The sequence below is a fragment of the Monodon monoceros genome, unplaced genomic scaffold (genome assembly GCF_005190385.1).
Source record: "Monodon monoceros isolate NGI ecotype Baffin Bay Population unplaced genomic scaffold, NGI_Narwhal_1 Super_Scaffold_4, whole genome shotgun sequence".
NCBI classification, from domain to species: Eukaryota; Metazoa; Chordata; class Mammalia; order Artiodactyla; family Monodontidae; genus Monodon; species Monodon monoceros.
Window position 1 is genome coordinate 15,326,518 of NW_021703781.1, and position 20,175 is coordinate 15,346,692.

Consider the following 20,175-nt stretch of genomic DNA (forward strand, 5'->3'; position numbering starts at 1 on the left):
ATTTCCTAGGTGATAGCAGTATCTTTTGTGCTAATGAGGTCATTCTTGCTGGGCTCCAGGATGGGGACTGGTCACCAGAAAAGACCAAGCCATGATTAGAAGCTTGGAAAATGAAGCTACCTATCTCCCAGCCCTACCTCCCATTCATAGGAGAGGGGAGAGGAACTGCCAATGGAGTTCATAATTGATCATGCCTACTGTGATGAAGCCTCTATAAAAATCCCAATAGTATGGGGATCAGGGAGCTTTCAGATTGGGGAGCACATCCGCGAATTGGGAATGTGGTGCAAACCCAGCTCCACAAAGGAAGAAGCTCCTGTGCTCAGGACCCTTTCAGTCCTCCCCATGTACTGTTCATCTCTGTGCTTTATAACATACCTTATTGCATAATAAACTGGTAAACGTAAATGTTAACTTGAGTTTTGTGAGCTGTTGCAGCAAATGATCACATCCAAGGAGGGAGGGTCATGGGAAGCTCTTATTGGAAGCCAAGCCAGACAGAAGCTGTGGGTAGCCTGGGGACTTAGTACTTGTGATTGGCATATGATGTGGGGGACAGTCTTGTGAGACTGAGCCCTTAACCTGTGGGGTCTGTGCTAACTCTGATTAATGTAAGAATTGAATTGAATTGTAGGACAGCCAGCTGGTGTCATGGAATTGCTTGATGTGTGGAAAACCCACACAGCTGGTGTCAGAGGTGTTATGAGTGTGTTATCCTTTCTCAAGCAATGTGATTTCTTACTTGAATTTCTGTTTTCTACATAATAAAATGTAGAAATAATAAAGATTATGTAAAATTTTCACCCTAGACTACAGGTGACTAAAAAGGCATAATTCATAAATATGAATGTAGTTTTAAATCTTGGTTGGAAATCATGCCTTTCTTCTTTTCCTCTGTCCAGTAAAATTGATTGAGACTTTTGCTACAGCAAAGACGAGATGCAAATAATTAAACCCAAATGAGAACTTGCCCAAGAAAAGGTTTTTTTAAAATAGCCTCAAAAATAAAAATAAAAACTAACAGTCTAACTTCCGTGTTGCACTTCTGCTTATTAGCAAGATACAGTGTACTGATGACAAATACTTCAAAAAACCGTGGCCCAAAGAAAAATTTTTTCCGGTAGAAGGAATTTCCCCAGAGGCAGGAACACAGTCTTAGTCTGAGATCAGAAAACATTATCATAAAATAGACTCCCCTCTGTTTTCACAGAAATTGATGATTATCAAAAGAATTTTAGAATTACTTGGGGCCAATAGACCTGAGGATGGGAAAAGGGCAGATGCTAAATGCCTTTACTTGGGTCATTTGGGGGTCAGGAAGAATTGATTTGTTATATTTGTCTTTAAACTCTCCTTCCTCCTTCTTATGGTGCCTTAAATTTTCTGTCCTTGTGTTTTAGGCGGCTGTTACAAGTGAATGAGCTTAGCTGATAATTAGACTAAATGATTCTTCCTTGGGAGTCATTAATTGTGCCAGGTTTTGTGGTAGAAGGACTAAACCCAAAAGGACTTTTTTGAATTCTCTGTAAGACAGGCTCTCATGTCTGCTGAAGGTGATTGAGGAAGAAGGGCTGGCCATTTGGAATGCTGCAGTGCTGTGTGTAAGAAATGTAAAGAACTGACTAGAAGAGATAGGAATAGTGGAACAAAATAAAGTATATGTCTACTTTTTCTGCCCAGTGAATGTAAGGTACGTCTCTTATTTTCTGTCCAGCATCCATGTTTTGGGGGATTGCCCCTCCTCCACTCTGTCATTCTGGTGGGACTGTAGATCATGAGACCTTACCCATGACATTAGGGGGTGGGGCTAGATAGTAGGCACGTGACCCAAGCTAAGCCAATCAGCGTCTTCTTCTGGAAGTTTGGATCATTAGGGGAGATATCAGATAGAAAGTGGGTTGGAACTGGGCCATCTGATGGCTGGAGCCAGGTCAACTGTCCCTTCCTCAGGTGCCTGGGGTGTCTCTGATTCCTGTCCTTCTGGTGGCTGTGCTGTTCAGTGCTTCCTTCACAATGCTAACTACCCCCAAAATATTTCCAATAAACCCCTTTTTCTTGCTTAATATGGCAAGATCAATTCCCATGGTTTACCATTAAAAAAAACCCAACTTTTTGGTTGGTTATACTTTCAGGTATAACAGCAATTTCTAGATTAGAAATTAAATTTAGTGTATGCATGAGATAAAGAAATTATACAGTACAATGGCTCCAAATTGTCAGTAGCTTATCTGCAGGCTTGGTTGGCATTACATCACCTTCAAATTCTATGTCATGTGGTCCTTGCAGCTCCAAAGCTCAGTCAGTGAGCCCAGAGAAGCTAGTGAGGCAGTAGGGCTAGTGCCGTGTTTGCCAGTGGGTTCTGAGAAATATTAATTCCTGAGAAAGTGTAAACAAACAAATAAAAACATTGTGTAGCTAAATAAGATGGAGAAACAACTCGACTTGTATGTGTTTTATGGAGATTTATATTGCTCATAAAGTAAAGGCTCTGATGAGTTGTGTGGGAAAGTGTTTACCTTTGTCTAATCCAGCATTTCCTAAACTTGCTTGAATATAAAATGCTTTTCCCACAGAAAGCCTATTAATATCTCTTGGAACTAGGATTTTGTAAAACATAGTTGGGAAAAAACTGTATAGCGGGATTAGAAAATTAGGTATTTAAACATTTATTTGGTAGAGTGCTAACAGATGAATTTTTACTTTATTCCTTTATTTCCTAAAACAGTATTTCATCTTTAATCATGATTTTTTTTGTTTTGTTTTGTGGTACGCGGGCCTCTCACTGTTGTGACCTCTCCCGTTGCGGCGCACAGGCTCCGGACGCGCAGGCTCAGCGGCCATGGCTCACAGGCCCAGCCGCTCCGCGGCATGTGGGATCTTCCTGGACCGGGGCACGAACCCGTGTCCCCTGCGTTGGCAGGTGGCCTCTCAACCACTGCGCCACCAGGGAGGCCCGTTTTTTTTTTTTTTTTCGATGATGATTTGGAGTAATTTACTGAGGCCTTATTTGGGTCATTCATTGAAATGGGTATTTGATACAGTGACTATTATAATTTCAAATACCCAAACTCTAATTCCCCATTTTTTGAAGGAGACAGATAAATTCTTTCCAAGATCACTAGCCCAAAGCAAACAAGTTCCAATTTTATTAATCTGAGCATGTATTTTAAAATCTGGGCATTTGAGTGAGTTTATCACTTCTTAATGGAGAAAATTAACATATATCAGCTAGAACAGTGATTCTCAACCTGGGGCAGTTTTATCCTCCAAAGGACATGTGGTAGTGTCTGTAGGTGTTTTTGGTTGTCACAGCTGGGTTGAGGGGTATGTGCTGGCATCTAGCAGGTAGAAAGGATGCTCTAAACATTCTACAGTGGGATGACGGCCCCTCTCAACACAGAGTTGTTCAGCCCCAAATGTTAATAATGGGGCTGAGGTTGAGAAACCCTGAGTAATGCAAGTGCCCCTTGAGAAGATGGAAAGAGAGCACCCTTTAAAGGCATTACCATATTCCTAAGCCATTAGATTCAGTGACACACTCCCCATGGGCTTTGTGGCATTATGTTTGGCAACCTAAGTCTAAACTTTGTCATTAACTGAAATCTGACCTGCTCAAGTCACATGGGGCCTCAATTTCTTTACCTGAAATAAAGAATTAGATGAGGTGATTGAGAGGTTTCCTGTGATATTGTGATTCATGAAGAACAGTCCTGAGTCTTGAACACTTGTGATGTAAGATAAACAACACTGGGCTTAAGCTTTGGGGACATTTAATGTTGTAGAGAAGGTCTGCCTCCAGTGGTGTTGCCTCCTTGTGCCTGGACATGTCTGGTACAATCATGTAGTGATCATGGGCCAAGGGATGAATGGCTCCTGTCCCCCAGAGAACCCCATACATTTCTACTGTTCTGCCCATCCCTTAAATGGAAGCTCTGATCTCAGTCCTCTCCTCAAACTACACCCATCTTTGGCCATCTTCTCCTCTCTTGTTATACTCAATCCTAATCTCTATGTTACTATAAATCCCCATTTCACATCCTCATCTTTCTCATGAGCAGTGATTCCCAACAGTCTTTTTGTTTTTGGCATCTACACATGGATGATAATGATAATAATGATGATAATAGTAGTAGTTAAAAACAGCTAACACTGTTGATCTCTTGCTATGATTCAGGCATTGTACTAAGCTCTTTCATGAGCATGTTCAACCCTCAGAGGCACTTACAGGTTAAGTAACTTGTTTAAGATCAAACAGTTAGTATATCGTAGCTCTAGGACTCAACACTGCTAGTGTTCAAAATTCCACATGTCCCTAATAGATTGATCAGCTTCTCTCTTACACAGTTCCTCTTGCTGTGCTCCCTAAAATGATAGAATCCATTAACTAGAATGTAGTTCTTAAATCCTTCTCCCATATCCTTATATTTACAACCGATCAGTCTGCAAAAATTTAACAAATTTATCAAATTCATCTTTTCTTTCACCAACTACTATTACTGTCATTGCCTTGCCTCTACTGCAGATCATCATGACTCCCCATCTATAGCCAACTAACAAAATGACCTGCTTTTATTTTTGTTTTATTTTATTCTTTTTGGCTGCGCTGTGTGGCATGCGGGATTTTAGTTCCCTCACCAGGGAATCGAACCTGTGTCCCCTGCAGTGGAAGCACAGAGTCCTAACCACTGAACCGCCAGGGAATTCCGAAAATGACCTGCTTTTAAACTTTTCCTCTCTATTATTCTTTCTGCAACCTTAATTTCCCTATGTAACAGAAATCTAGTCACTTCATATCATTCTTAAGAACTTCTAACGATCTTTCCCTGCTCGTAGGATAAAGTCCTTTCTCTGGCTTTCAACACTCTCCATGACTGAGGCCCAACTGTGGTATCAGCAACAACACTCACCAAAGTCATTTTCATTATTTCTTTGATCATGTCGTGTACTTTTACATCTTAAATTTTTTCAGGGTAGAGTCTAAAACTTCTTACTCCTAATTGTAACACTAGAACATAATTTCTCTTGGTTGAGATATACCAGCTTACTTTTTACTTGCACTCATTAGAGGAACACATTGACTCTTTGCTTAGAGGACCTAGACAGCCTTCTTGTGGTGCTCAGAATGGGTCTGCTTTCCTTTGTTTATTAATGTTTCATTACACTGGAATACCCATCCTTTTCCCCCATCACTTCTTCTCTTTTCAAAGCCCAGATTTGAGACTTCTTCCATTTAACTTTCTCTGATGTACCTTCCTCAAGTCAGAGGTATTTATTCCTTCTATGATCTCACAGAATATTTTAATGTCTGTTTCCCCTATACATTGTAAGCTTCTTGGGCAGGGACACTGTGACTTACACATTTTCGTGTTTCCTGAACTATCATCCATTACAGGGTGATATGTATGTATTGCTAACATGTAGAAAGGGCTCAGTAAATGTTTCATAATAAAGTCACATCTCTTGAAGGTCCCTTTAAGTTCTTTGATTCTAAAATTATTATTCATTCTTTATTTCTTTACACTTCTTACTGCATTGGGATAAATATTTCTCCCTGAGGGTGGAAATATGTTAGGGTTAATCTGCAAATTAAAAGTATATAAGAATTTTAATCACAGTATAATTAAGACCTAGGGTTTTTTTTGAAATGCCAGTCAGTATTGCCATAAAAGAGTAATGAGCTCCTTTCTGGACTTCCCTGGTGGTGCAGTGGTTGAGAATCCAACTGCCAGTGCAGGGGACACGGGTTTTATCTCTGGTCCGGGAAGACCCCACATGCTGCGGAGTAACAAAGCCCACACACCACAACTACTGAGCCTGCATGCCACAACTACTGAAGCCCGCGCGCCTAGAGCCTGTGCTCTGCAACAAGAGAAGCCACTGCAGTGAGAAACCCACATACTGCAATGAAGAGTAGCCCCCACTCACCACAACTAGAGAACGCCAACGTGCAGCAACAAAGACCCAGCACAGCCAAAACAAAACAAAACAAAAAAACAATCCCACTTAAAAAAAAGCAAAAGAGTAATGAGCTCCTTTCTCATGAAAACAATAGTCTGTGGGAAGTTTTTTTTTTTAAGGAAGTAAGCTTGAAAAGTGTCAATTTTATTACCATTTCAATTTAAAATTTTTGTCTTTATTTTCTGTATGAGACTAACCTATACAAGATATTGATTAAGCATGAAGTCAGGACTCAAGATATCCCATCTATTTACTATAGTTTGTATTAGTAACTTCAATACTTAGAGAAAAAATAAAAGTTAGTAGTGCAAACCAATATCCAGTTCTCCTTTCTTTCCTGGGAATACAAGGCTACAATTTGCAGTCTGCTTGCACCTAAACGGAGCCATGTTACAGCTCTGGCCAAGTAAATATGAATGGGAGTGACGTGTGGCAGTAGAAAAGCAAACACCATCCTTTCATTCTGTTCTCTTGTCTTAGCAGTCATGAAGGAGGCTACATGGTAAGATAACCCCAGTGTGAAAGCAGCCTGAATTATTTTTATTTTAAAGCAAGTAACTGTTTTATGTATTTACCATCAGTGTGAGGCAGATGTAAATGAACAGGAATATCTAGAGGATAATTCCTATTGAAAAACATTTCAAGGTGTCCACAGACTGGTCAGAATACTATGCTACTATATGGTATAAACAACTAGTCAGTGATATTTCCATTTATTTCACTTTTAGCAATAAAACATTTTTCTTATACATGATTGAACACGTATTTTATTTTAAAATTAATAGTCACAGTTGAAGAAATAATGGTTTATTTTTCTAATCAAGTGGCCAAGCTGCTCAATCTTAAAACCATAACAAATGTTGCACCTTATTATTTTAACTAAACAGTAAGACCTTCTGTTTTGATTATTCATGGTAAATTGCAACTTTGTTTCTCACTAGTTTCCATTTGCCAAACAGTCATGACAAACAGTTTAACCTGGTGGTTACTGCTTTCAAGGGATTCTATCAGATGAATCCTCATTTCCAGTGCAATAGCTGTTGGCAGTCCTTTGCTGAAAGTCCATCCATCAGGACTTCTCTATTGTGGTTAGTTAAGAGTCGTGCTTTTGCTGCCAGGGCTTCATTCTGCTGAATATGATATTCCTGAAATTTAATGGATATTCTTTGCATCATTTAAAAATATTTCTATAAGCAATGTTCTGAGCAGGTTATCTCAACAGGTATTACTTCTCTTCCTGTGAAGTCTTTAACATAATCCAAAAAGCATGTTTCTTTAAGTTTATAGTAGGTTCCAAGAAGTTCATTGAACTATTTTAACTGATCAGGTTCTGGTATTTGTGCAGCCATATTCTTTTGGTATGTTTATCAGTCACTTTTTCTGATGCATGAGTTTCCTTTCTTTTCTGGAAAAGCAGCTAAACTTTGCTTGAATGTCTCCTGTGAGGCCTGATTTCTTCCTTAAGCACAGGCTCTCCCATTTGGTACCAGTATGAGGCAGAGAGGCTAGTCTTGGGACAGAGGGTTGGGGTATGGGTGGGTGCCTGGCAGCTGGATGGCAGAGAACCTAATGTTAGCACTTGATTTGTTGAGTCACCACATGGGGACAGATGCCCCAGAGAGTTGCCAGGACCTACAGTGGTTTTTGCTTGAGTGTAAAATAATTTTTACATGTTTAAACCAGTGAGATTTTGGATTAATTTGTCCCTGAAGAATCACTTGTCCTAATCTGACTAATATGGGTGGCACTGGGAATTGCAGTCATTAGAGATAGAGAAGAAAGCCTGTAATAGCAATAGCTAGCCCTTATTAAGCACTTACTCTCCAGGATTTGTCCCATGTACTTGAATGAATTGTCTTTTTTTTTTTTTTTTTTGAGGTACGCGGGCCTCTCACTGCTGTGGCCTCTCCCGTTGCAGAGCACAGGCTCTGGACGCGCAGATTCAGCGGCCATGGCTCACGGGCCCAGCTGCTCCGCGGCATGTGGAATCTTCCCGGACCGGGGCACGAACCCGTGTCCCCTGCATCGGCAGGCGGACTCTCAACCACTGCGCCACCAGGGAAGCCCCACACAGAGGAATTTAATAGCACACCTAGGGTCACAGAGTTTATAAGGTTTAGAGCTGGGATTCAAACCTGCATTTGGTATGATACCAAGGTTCCTTTACTTCCTGAATATGCTCTAGAGTCATTTGGTTTATTCACATGTTTGTAACTGTCTAAGTCAATGCAAAAATAAGACTTGTTTCTCAGGTGTCAGGTGAAATAGTTTTTAGAGGAGCATGGTAGATTTTTGTCTTCCAAGAAATTTCTTAAGATTTATGGAACTTTATTTCCTTTGGGGCAAAAGGGGAAATTTCTGTTTCATATGACCTGCTTTGTTTTTATAGTATGTTGGGCCCATATGTTGGGCATAGAATAGGATTAGAGCCAAGTTCTTTTAGGATTTAGGAATCCTGATGTGATTAATTTGATCTGATTTAACAGTGATGACAGCATAGAACAATCAACAATTTTAATAAATTAAATTTCATTTATGTGTCTTCTCGGAAGGACTCTGTCAGTTTAAGTAAGACTTGGTGCCTTGGTTGACTATGAAGTTTGTTTTTTCTTTTGGCTGCGTTGGGTCTTCATTGCTGTGCGCGGGCTTTCTCTAGTTGCAGCGAGCAGGGGCTACTCTTCATCGCGGTGCGCGGGCTTCTCATTGCAGTGACTTCTCTTGTTGTGGAGCACGGGCTCTAGGCGTGAAAGCTTCAGTAGTTGTGGCACACGGGCTTAGTTGCTCTGCGGCATGTGGGATCTTCCTGGACCAGGGATCAAACTCCTGTCCCCTGCAGTGGCAGGCGGATTCTTAATCACTGCGCCACCAGGGAAGTCCCGCCTATGAAGTTTTGAACTGAGCCTGGCTCTTCACTATGAGGATCAAATCCTGAAGTCCTGGCTGTACTCATCCAGCATGTGTTTGACTCCTTAAGGAATTATTACTTTAATGAAGATGAAATCTATTACTTTAAACATTTTTTCTTGATAATAAAAATTCAACCATGACCCTCATTAATGAACTGGAAAATTATTTTACTCTACCCTGTTAAATGTATTAGTTGGTATGGGTTGCTTTGGAGATATTTTTAAATACATTTTTTTGATAGATATTTAAAAATATTGATTCTTCAGAGCTCCCTGAAGAATCTGGGAGAAGTCTGGGGGCAGGGAAAACACAAGATGAACTGAGACATCTTGTTGGGCAAGAAAGGAGGGAAATACTCAAAGACTAATGGGGGTGTGTGTGAAAAGATATTCAAGTCAGCTTGAAGGGATTACTCTTGGCAATACTGGGGGACTGTTTGAACATAAAAAAGAATATTGACTGTGACTGATCGTAGAAAGAGAAGAGGAGCCTTTTATAAGTAACTTAAGGGGAACGATTCACTGTAGAAGCAGTATATGCAGGTTAAGAGCTTGGTCTGGGTTCCAGTCCTTGGTCTGAGTTTACTCTTTGCTTGTAAGTTCTTAAACCTTTCTATGCCTCAGTTTCCACATTTGTAATGCGGGAATAATAATAATAATAACGACAGCAACAACTACCTCAGATGGGTGATAAGAGAATTAGCTAAGATAAAATTTCTAAGTAAAGTATTTAGAACAGTCCCTGCCACATATATCATGTGCTAAATAATTGTTATGTATTATATTACTTTTATTATTATTGTCTATAATGCCCACTACCCATTAGGGAACGGCCATACCAGCCCTGGGCTTTTTGTTGTTGTTATGGAAAATTGTTTTTTTTTTTTTTCCCAGCTTTTTTGAGATATAATTGACATATAACATTGTGCAAGTTTAAGGTATGCAATGTATTGACTTGATACACATATATTGCAAAATGATTACCACGGTAGTGTTAGTTAATACCTCTATCACCTCACATAATTACCATTTTCTTTTTGTGGTGAGAACATTTAAGATCTACTCTCTTAATAACTTTCAAGTATATAATACAGTATTGGTCACTGTAATCCCCATACTGTACATTAGATCCTCAGAACTTACTCATCTTACACCTGGAACTTTGTACCTTTGATCAACATCTGCATTTTCCCCACACTCCAGGCCCTGGCAACCACCCTTCTGTTCTCTTATAGTATTCTTATCTGGCTTTGGTATCAAGGGAATGCTGGGTTTATAAAATGTGTTTGGGGGGGTCTTTCCTCCACTTCAGTCTTTTCAAAGAATTGAGAAGGATTGGTATTAATTCTTTAATGTTTGGTAGAATTCACCAGGGAAATCATCTGATTCTGGGCTTTTCTTTGTTGGGAGATTTTTTTTTTTTTTTTTTGTGGTACGCGGGCCTCTCACTGCTGTGGCCTCTCCCGTTGCTGAGCACAGGCTCCGGACGCGCAAGCCCAGTGGCCATGCCTCACGGGCTCAGCCGCTCCGCGGCATGTGGGATCTTCCCGGACCGGGGCACGAACCCGCGTCCCCTGCATCGGCAGGCGGACTCTCAACCACTGCGCCACCAGGGAAGCCCCTGTGTGCAGGTTTTTGTGTGAACATAAGTTTTCACCTTTTTTTGGGTAAATACCGAGGCTGCACTAATGGCTGGATTTTATGGTAAAAGTACGTTTTGTTTTGTAGGAAACCGCCAAACTGTCTTACAAAATGGCCGTACCATTTTGCATTCTCACTAGCAGTGAATGAGAGTTCCTACTGCTCCACATCCTCATTAGCGTTTGCTAATGTCAGTGTTGTGACTTCTGGCCATTTTAATAGGTGTGTAGTGGTTTCTCATTGTTGTTCTAATTTGCATTTCCCTGACGACGTAAGGTGTGGAGAATCTGTACATGTGCTTATTTGCCATCTGTATATCTTCTTTGGTGAGGTGTCTATTAAAGTCTTTGGCCCATTTTTTTAATTGGGTTGTTTTCTTATTATTGTTTTTTAAGGGTCTTTATATATTTTGGATAGCAGTCCTTTATCAGACTTATCTTTTGCAAATATTTTCTCCCAGTCTGTGGCTTGTCTTCTCATTCTCTTGACAGTGTCTTTCACAAAGCAGAAGTTTTAATTTTAATGAAGTCAAGCTTATCGATTATTTCTTTCATGGACCATGCCTTTGGTGTTGTATCTAAAATGTCATTGCCATACCCAAGTTTTTCTGGCTTTTCCCCTGTGTTACCTTCTAGGAGTTTTATAGTTTGCATTTTACATGTAGGACTGTGATCCATTTTGAGTTAATTTTTGTGAAGGGTGTAAGGTCTGTATCTAGATACTTTTTTTTTTTTTGGTATGTGGATGTCCAGCACCATTTGTTGAAAAGACTATCTTTGCTCCATTGTATTATCTTTGCTCCTTAGTCAAAGATGAGTTGACTATATTTATGAGGGTCTATTTCTGACTCTATTCAGTTCTGTTTTCTCCTGTAAATTCCTCTTCTCTATTCTGTAACTAGCCTAGAGGAAAGGGTTGGCTTTGTTTATGCTACTGAGTATGTTGTCCAGTTCCCATGTCAGTGTTTCAACATAATATATTATTTAAGGACCATCACTTAGGACTTACCAAATTTCTATCAGAATTCAAGGTCCTTGATGAAATATGTGGGTGGCATAGTTGCTCTTCTTAAGAAACCAACATTCTAACAGGAAGAAAAATATCCTCAAGAGCATCTTGCTTCTACTTTTTCTCCCCTAATCTATCTAGATTGTACGTGGCAGATAAGGAATTTTCAGCAGTACTTAAAGGAAGGGACAGACTCTCTGTTTCTTTTTCTTTCTCTGCCGTTCTATTCCTTTCTATATTTTGTCTCCATCTGTTTGAATCCTTGTCTTGCATTTACAGTAATATTCCTCTTATGAAACATTTGCATATGTGGATTTATTTCCATAAATTTGTCCTAAAACTGTAAGACTTTCAGTTCACATTTTATATAAGCTGCAGTCAGCATTCATATGAATTTGCAATCACTCAATGGAGATAATTTTAAAAAGACATACCTGGGAGTTGGGAAAAGAAGGAGGGAAACCAGATGGCAAAGCAGGAGCAGGGTAAGAGCCAGGAAGCTTAGCCAAGGTGCGCCTGAGCCAGAGGGCAGCTCTCCTGCTTGTGAGTGGGAGGAGGGAGCTGGCGAGGTGAGAGAAACTGTTGGAGGTAGGGCTTGGTGTACTGCGACCTTCTGGTATGTTTACAGCCTGGAAGGATCATGGGGGTACTAAAGCTGTACAACCCAGAGCATGGATGGGAAATCTGAGAAATGCCAAGTCAGTTCTAGGGTAAGATAAATAATTTATAAAAAAATTTCCTCAAAATGTTTTCATCTCAAGGTTCAGGTAACTATGGAAACTGTTAGTGGCCTACTCAATGCTAGTCTCCTTTTCATCCTTAATAAACAGAACCTTCTCTTTGATCAGGGTAGCAATGCACCAGCTGAAAACTGCAGTACTCAGCGTCCTCTGCAGTTAGGTTAGGGGTGGACATGTGACTAATTCTGGCCAATGGGTAAAGGGGAAGTTGCTGAGTGGGGGCTTCATGGAAAGTACCTTCAAAAGGGGGCTAACTCAGTCTGCAAGCTCCTTTTGCCACACTGTAAATGTGGTATAGGACCTTGAGGTTAGAATACATGTGCTGAGTATGGCGGAGAAAAAAACAGGAGGCCAAGACTGATGAGGTCATGGAGCCGCGGTATCAGCCAGGGAATGCCGCCTTCTTCTTCTTCTTTTTTTTTAAAAAAAAATGTGAGAGAACGGTTGAGTCTCTGTCAAGGATGAATATAATTTCTAATGGGGAGAGATTCTCCATCTCTTAGGCCATCTTAAGATGTGGGAAAGAGGGGGATTCCCTGGCAGTCCAGTGGTTGGGACCGTGTGCTCTCATTGCTGAGGGCCCAGTTCCATCCCTGGTCGGGAAATTAAAATCCTACAAGCTGCATGGTGTGGCCAAAAGAAAAAAAAAAAAAAAAAGACATGGGAAGGAGAAAGCTTCCACTCTGAGTCATAAAACCATAAAGACATTTAAACTTGAATTAGGGGACCAGACACTGAAAAAGTGTTAATCTTTTTCTTTCAGGTTAGAAATCTCTGTTTTTCTTTCAAATTATTAAAAAAAACAAAAAACCCAGGGACTTCCCTGGTGACCCAGTGGTCGGGACCGTGCTCCCAGTGCAGCGGGTCTGGGTTCAGTTCCTTGTCGGGGAACTAGATCCCACATGCCGCAACTAAGACCCGATGCAGCCAAATAAATAAATAAATAAACAAATATTTAAAAAATAAACCAAATAATTGTTATAAGAACAAATTCAAACAAAGCTAAAGTGTACAAAATGAAAAGTGAGAATATCTTTTAATTTCACCGTCTAGAGTAACCACTGTTAACTGGGTTCTGTATTTTTCAAAGAATCCTCCCCCCTCTTTTTATATAAAAACATAAAGTAATTAAAAAATTATTTTGACAAGCATGTTTTCTACAAGGCAAATAAATTCACAAACCTCTTGAAGGGAGATCCTGATACTGAAAAACGATTGTGACAATCAATCAATAAAATTAACTGTATAATGAGTATTGTTACTATTTTAAGATATGTAAAATGTCATTGATAATCTCATTTTCCTGAGTGATTATTTCAAACACAAGTTCCTCAGTGTCAGCAGATAGCCTGATTTTTTTTTCCCCCTCTTTTGAAGGTACTTTCCATGTGCCTTGGTGGGAGGTTACTGTTCCCAGAAGGGCAGGATTCTGGATAGGCAATAATTTGGGTTCTCTATTTTCTTCTGCTCTGTGAAATAAGACTGTATTGTATTTGACTTGTACCCTCCAAATCTAGCACGGGACCTAGTATATGATACTGTATGCTTCTGCCAGTAAGTGTTCTCATTCAGAAAAGGAGTGCTCTGAGGGGGACCAGAGAGAGGTAGAGGAGCAGGAAAAAGGTCCAGTTATTGTTCGAGACAGGAGTGGTCATAGCCTGTTTGAAGAGACAGTGAGAAGGTAAGATTCATATGGGGGGTAATTCTTTCTGAAGTTCCTTTTTGTGGCCAAGTATATATATATAGATATATGTATACACACACAAACACATACATGAGAAACTACACATGTGCAGAGGACTCTTTGCAGATCAGATTATCTCTTTACCTTCAGTTTTCAGTTTCCAATTATATCAGGTCATCTGGTAGTTGATTATTGTTCTATTTTTATGTTCCATGGAACAACTATACTTCTACTCTCCATCCCCTGCCTTCAGGGCACATTCTTAATTCTTACCTAGCTTTTTATTCAGTAATTGTTCAATAAGTGCTGTACAACAGTAAGGTACCATCCATGCTTCTATGGTATACTTTGATTTTTAAAAACGTAACTTAACACTAAGTTTTTATAACAGATCATACAGGTACGCTTCCATCTTGCAAGATCTAGGAGGTTAATTTCAAGCTGGATAGCAATTTTAGTTTTTCACTAATGAGTTCAATTCCTTTTGTATTTTTTTAAATAAATTTATTTCATTTATTTTTTTGCTGTGTTGGGTCTTCGTTGCTACACATGGGCTTTCTCTAGTTGCGGCGAGAGGGGGCTTCTCTTGGTTATGGTGCGCAGGCTTCTCATTGCAGTGGTTTCTCTTGTTGCGGAGCATGGGCTCTTGGCATGAGGGCTTCAGTAGTTGTGGGGTGAGGACTCAGTAGTTGTGGCTTGTGGGCTCTAGAGCGCAGGCTCAGTAGTTGTGGCGCACGGGCTTAGTTGCTCCGCGGCATGTGGGATCTTCCCGGGCCAGGGCTTGAACCTGTGTTCCCTGCATTGGCAGGCGGATTCTTAGCCACTGCGCCACCAGGGAAGCCCCTCAATCCCTTTTTAAACTGATGAACTTTTCATGTTTCTTGGTTTCTGTGGGTTCATGCTGAGCTAAAAGAAATTTCATGCCACCACTCATTCAACTATTTTACTTTTCCATTTTTACTTAATGTAGCAGAAAAAAGCACAGAAGTTTTCAATCATGAAAACCTGAAACACCAAAGGATATTTGATATTCATGATTTGAATTTCATGATTTTAGAGGAAATTCTTCCCTAATGAAAATGGTCCAGAATGGGCTCCTTGAAAATGTAGCAATGGAACCACTTATGCATGTATTCAGGAAGCTGCTACATTCCATTTGTAGATTTATATTCAGCATTTTAATTTAGTATTTAAGAGATGGTTTAGGGGTATCATCATCTTTCTGTGTTTATCCTTTTTTTTTTTTAAATTTTTATTGGAGCAGTTTATCTTTGCTGAAAAGAAAGTTGAGGACTTCCTGGTTGGGATGACCAAATATATAATGAAAGCAATTCTCTCCAGCAAATGGCTCCCAGAGGCCATCTCTTGAGAAGAATAAAAGCAAAAGCTGTCGGAGGGATTCTCTATCATAAATGCTTTCAAATAGGAGAAGAAACAGAGAAGACCATGACTCTAGCCTTGTGCTGGATTATTTGTTGTCAACTTGGAATCAGCTTCAAACCCCTTGTATGATCTCTCTTTCAGGGCAGAAACCTGAGTTTCCCTGAGTCCTCTTCCCTCTTCTGACCCAGAAGCTGGGTTAGAGTCCACCAATGACGGGAGATGGGAAGGTTGGGGAGGAGAGGCCATTACTCTCTTAGGAGGTGCTGAGGGGAGATAAAGACATGGCATTTGAAGCAACTTCTTAGGGAGCTTCTTATAAGACATTCAAGCCTATGCTATAAGCACAGGGTTTTTTTTTTAACATCTTTACTGGAGTATAATTGCTTTACAATGATTTGTTAGTTTCTGCTGTATAACAAAGTAAATCAGCTATACGTATACATATATCCCCATATCCCCTCCCTCTTGCGTTTCCCTTCCACCCTCCCTATCCCACCCCTCTAGGTGGTCACAAAGCACCGAGCTGATCTCCCTGTGCTATGCGGCTTCTTCCCACTAGCTATCTATTTTACGTTTGGTAGTGTATGTATGTCCATGCCACTCTCTCACTTCGTCCCAGCTTACCCTTGCCCCCCCCCATGTCCTCAAGTCCATTCTCTACGTCCGCATCTTTATTCCTGTCCTGCCCCTAGGTTCTTCATAAGCATTTTTTTTTAGATTCCATATATATGTGTTAGCATACAGTATTTGTTTTCCTCTTTCTGACTTAGTTCACTCTGTATGACAGACTCTAGATCCATCCACCTCACTACAAATAACTCGCTTTTGTTTCTTTTTATGGCTGAGTAATATTCCATTGTATGTATGTCTCACATCTTCTTTATCCATTTATCTGTCCATGGACACTTAGGTTGCTTCCATGTAAGCACAGGTTTTTAGCAGTGAATTTCCGGAGTTTCACTTCCCCAGCTCTTCTAGCTACCTCTAATTCCTTGTGTTAAACCCTCCATACTTGCAGTACGTAGAGTGGTTACTGTTTTCCAGATTTGACCCTGACTGATATGCTTTTCATGCTGGTTACCTCAGTTTTGTCTGAGTATCAGGCTTCCCCACTTCCCCAACATTTGTCCGCAAGGGTGTTAGAATTCTCCAGGATGATGGCAGAATTTAGAAGAGATTCAAGAGCTAATACCTAAAGTTGCTCATGAAAATGGAAGAATGAATAGGAAATCAGGAGATGGCAGCTCGAGCAGGACCAGAGGGTGGTGTGGGGCTGTAGAGAAAATATTTTTATGTTTCCGTATGGTTAGGGCTTTCTGAGCAAAGAAACCTGGGATCGGGGTCACAGGACAAGTCTTGTATTTAAAGGGTGGTTAGATAGTAAGTAAGAGACCATCCTGAGAAGTTTACCTCCCAAGGTAAATGCTTACGTTTCAGAAGAGGAATGAAACCTAGTATCATGGAGACGTTGAAGAGATTGTTAATTTGTAGATGCTTGGCTTCTTCCTGGAGACATTTATTTATATTCCAAAGGACCAGAACTCAGGAGTCATTCCCTTCTCTTCCCAAGGTTCATTTGTTTGCATTGGGGAGAAAAGTTTTTTCTCTCTCACAGGGGAAGGGGGACAGCTGCCCTCATCCTAGATAAGCTCGCAGCTTCATGTTTTGGGTCCCTTGCCTATAGTATAGATCCTGGAATAGGTAGGCTGACCTCTGGTTCTCATCGCATAGCCGCAAAGGAAAGAATTGAGCCAGAGGAGAACTGATGTGGTTATTGCTGTAAGTAATAATACCTCTGCTCTAGAAAACTCACGTATACCTTTAGGATAATGTGAATAAATATAGATACTGAAACCTAATCTGGTGCTAGAATCAGATGGTTTGAGCTTCAAGGGTGGTGGTGGAGTTTTGAAGTACAAATAAGAACAACTTGGAGCAAGTCCCCAGGGAGATTGCCCAGGCTGACCCCAGGGATTGTGGAGCATGACGGGGATGGGCAGCCTCTCCTTGAGGGCTGCGAGAGAATTTTGTGCAATCATCTCAGCTCCAGTGGAAGAAGTCTTACTGAATGAGAGGCTTCAGGCTTCAAATGGAGTTTATTCTCACATTTACGGGGAGGCAGCACGCATGGTGGTAATAATGAGGCAATTTGGATTAGAAATGCAACTCTACCCATTATTCATTTAGGCAGTGTTTACTGAGCATCAATTATGTGCAAGGCTGTTCTGCTGAGGAGAGGAATGATCTCTGCACTTGTGGAGTTTACAGTCTACTGCAAAAACCAGACCGAATATAAGCAAACAGGAGTAAGTATATACTTACAAACTATAATAAATGTGATGAAGGAAAATAATAGGGCACTGTGAGAGAAAATAGGGATGCCCCACTTTAGCCTGAGTGGCCAGGGAAGGCTGCTCTGAGACGGTGGCAGTTAAGCTGAGTGCTGAAGCATGGGAAGGAGCTGAGAGCTTGAGAAGACGGAGTGTGAGCTTCCCAGGGAGGGTGCCTTCATTTACTAGCTGGTTATAAAGTGCAGCCCCTCAGAGGTGTGTTTGAGTGAGGTGTTTAACAATTGGGGGCATTTCTACACTGGTTTTTCATCTGTGTAAAGGAGATAATAACACCTACCTCCTAGGCAGGAAGTTCTGCTGTCCAAGCGAGACTGATCTAGAAATGACCACCTTCCCCCAACTTCATGATCCAGGTGAACTCTGTCTCTTATCTGAAGGCAGGTGACCGACCATCGTATTTCAGGAGGGGAGTATATACTGTTAGGGAAGTTTGTTTGGAGGTGAGGGAAAGTGGATACAGATGAGTTCTGTTGCTATGCAAGATCTTGGTTTCTGATAATGCCTTCTTCCTTTAGAAGAAAACTTTGAGTGTAGAAATTTCAGCCTTAGTACAAATGTCAGTGAGAGAGAATTTTCGGAGGCTGGAGGCTTTTCTCTGGGTCCCTCATAGTGCATACGACTATCAGTTTCACTTACGCCTAAGGCTGCTTTGACTTGGGCTTCTGGGACCATCTCCTATGACATATCTCACTTCCAGGCAAGCAGGCAGGCAAGCATAACCTGGGAAGGCTTGGAATGGAAGAGGGGTAATTAGTGATGATAGCAGAGGGATGGAGTTACAGCGCCTTCCTCATCTCTGTATTTATTTCTAGAACTCTTTCACTCAAGAGCTGCTGTGAATGCATTTCTTTCCCTCACAATAAAGCAGATGTGGAGTGGGATTGAGGATTATAGCAATTGATTTTAAGAGTCTAGGCAAGGCTGGAATCAGAGGGAATTCCTGCTGTGATGTATACATTGATGAATCAGGAAGCAACTTGGCGTCTGTAATGACTTCTTAACTATAATACTACAGATGGTACCTTATTGGAGTTACAGGTCCCTGGGAAGTGTATTTGTTTCCTGTTTTGTTTGTTTGTTTGTTTTGTTTTTTGTGGTACGCGGGCCTCTCACTGTTGTGGCCTCTCCCGTTGCGGAGCACAGGCTCCGGACGCGTAGGCTCAGCAGCCATGGCTCACGGGCCCAGCCGCTCCGCAGCATGTGGGATCTTCCCGGACCGGGGCACGAACCCATGTCCCCTGCATCGGCAGGCGGACTCTCAACCACTGCACCACCAGGGAAGCCCTTGTTTCCTGTTTTGCTCAGATAAATAATGTCCCTAATGATCATGATACAATCCATAAATCTAACTTTGAAAGGATTAGATACTGGCTCTTATAATTTCATTGCTGATGGTTATTTTGATGAAGAAGGAGCTCTCAGTAGGGGGAATGGGAAGCAATACTAACTCCCCTGGCCAGAATCATTCATTTACTGAATGCTTATGAAAAGATTTCCTGGATACACCTCACATTCTCTTTGGCAGTTTTCCCTGTTGCTTCTTCCCCTTATCTTCTCTGAGTTCTTGGAGATTCAAATACATCACCTCTAAAATTGTGATTTGCTTCCCAGAATTTTTAAAGCTTTAAAAATTTCCACTTCTTCTGAGAAGGAAGTAGACCTGTCCCCCTTCTGTGTTCATTCTAGCTTGGTGTCTGCCCTTGTTGAGAGAAGTCAGAGAAGACCAGATTGGAAGTTACATTCTGTGAGTTAGAGCCTTCCACCAGTCACAACTCAGTCTTAATATTTTAAGCATGTCGGTAAATACTTACTTCCATTTCCTTCCCAGACATGAATAATGGTTCCTTCCTCTGTGCTCCCATCAAACTTAGTCCATCATTCATTCAGTAATCATTTACTAAGATTTAGCTGTATGCCACCAGTGTGATAGTCATTTGGTATACCATGGTGAACAAAACACAGTCTCTCCCTCTCCCTCCTTCTCCTCTTTCCTTGCTTCCCTTCCCTTTCCTTCCAATCACAGAGCCCAGTGGGACTGCTGGTGCAGGCTCATCCCTGTGTGATGTGGGACTCCTCTACTGGCCAACTTTGCCTTGAGGACACCCCATCAGCATGGCTCAAACTTTTAGACTTGTCTGCAGTCTGAAACTCTTCCCAACTCATCCTCTTTCCTATCCTTTCATAGGTGCCAGCCCTGCATCGAAGTCTGACGTCTCTCCCTGAGTACTCCTGCTTCCCCACCTTTACCCTTCACAGGCGTTTCCCCCAGTAAGGCTCTTGCACGTCTACTCCCATCTCAGGTCTGCTTCCCTGAGATCAACACATTTCATGCTGAAGAGTGGAAATGAAGGTGGAGAGGGCTAAGAGTGCCAGAAGAAGAGGGTGAAGTGTTTTATCTGCTAGGTAAAGCCTTTCGATGTTGCTCTCAGGTCAGTGGAAACCTATGGACAGATTTTAAACAGATGAGTGACAAGCTGTAGAACAGTTATTCGTGGGACTTCGCT

At 41.1% G+C, this 20,175-nt stretch overlaps 1 pseudogene; it reads right to left on the reverse strand.

Moving 5' to 3' along the window:
• Positions 1-6,977: 6,977 nt before the first annotated feature.
• Positions 6,978-7,307, reverse strand: LOC114883270 (annotated as a pseudogene).
• Positions 7,308-20,175: the final 12,868 nt, after the last annotated feature.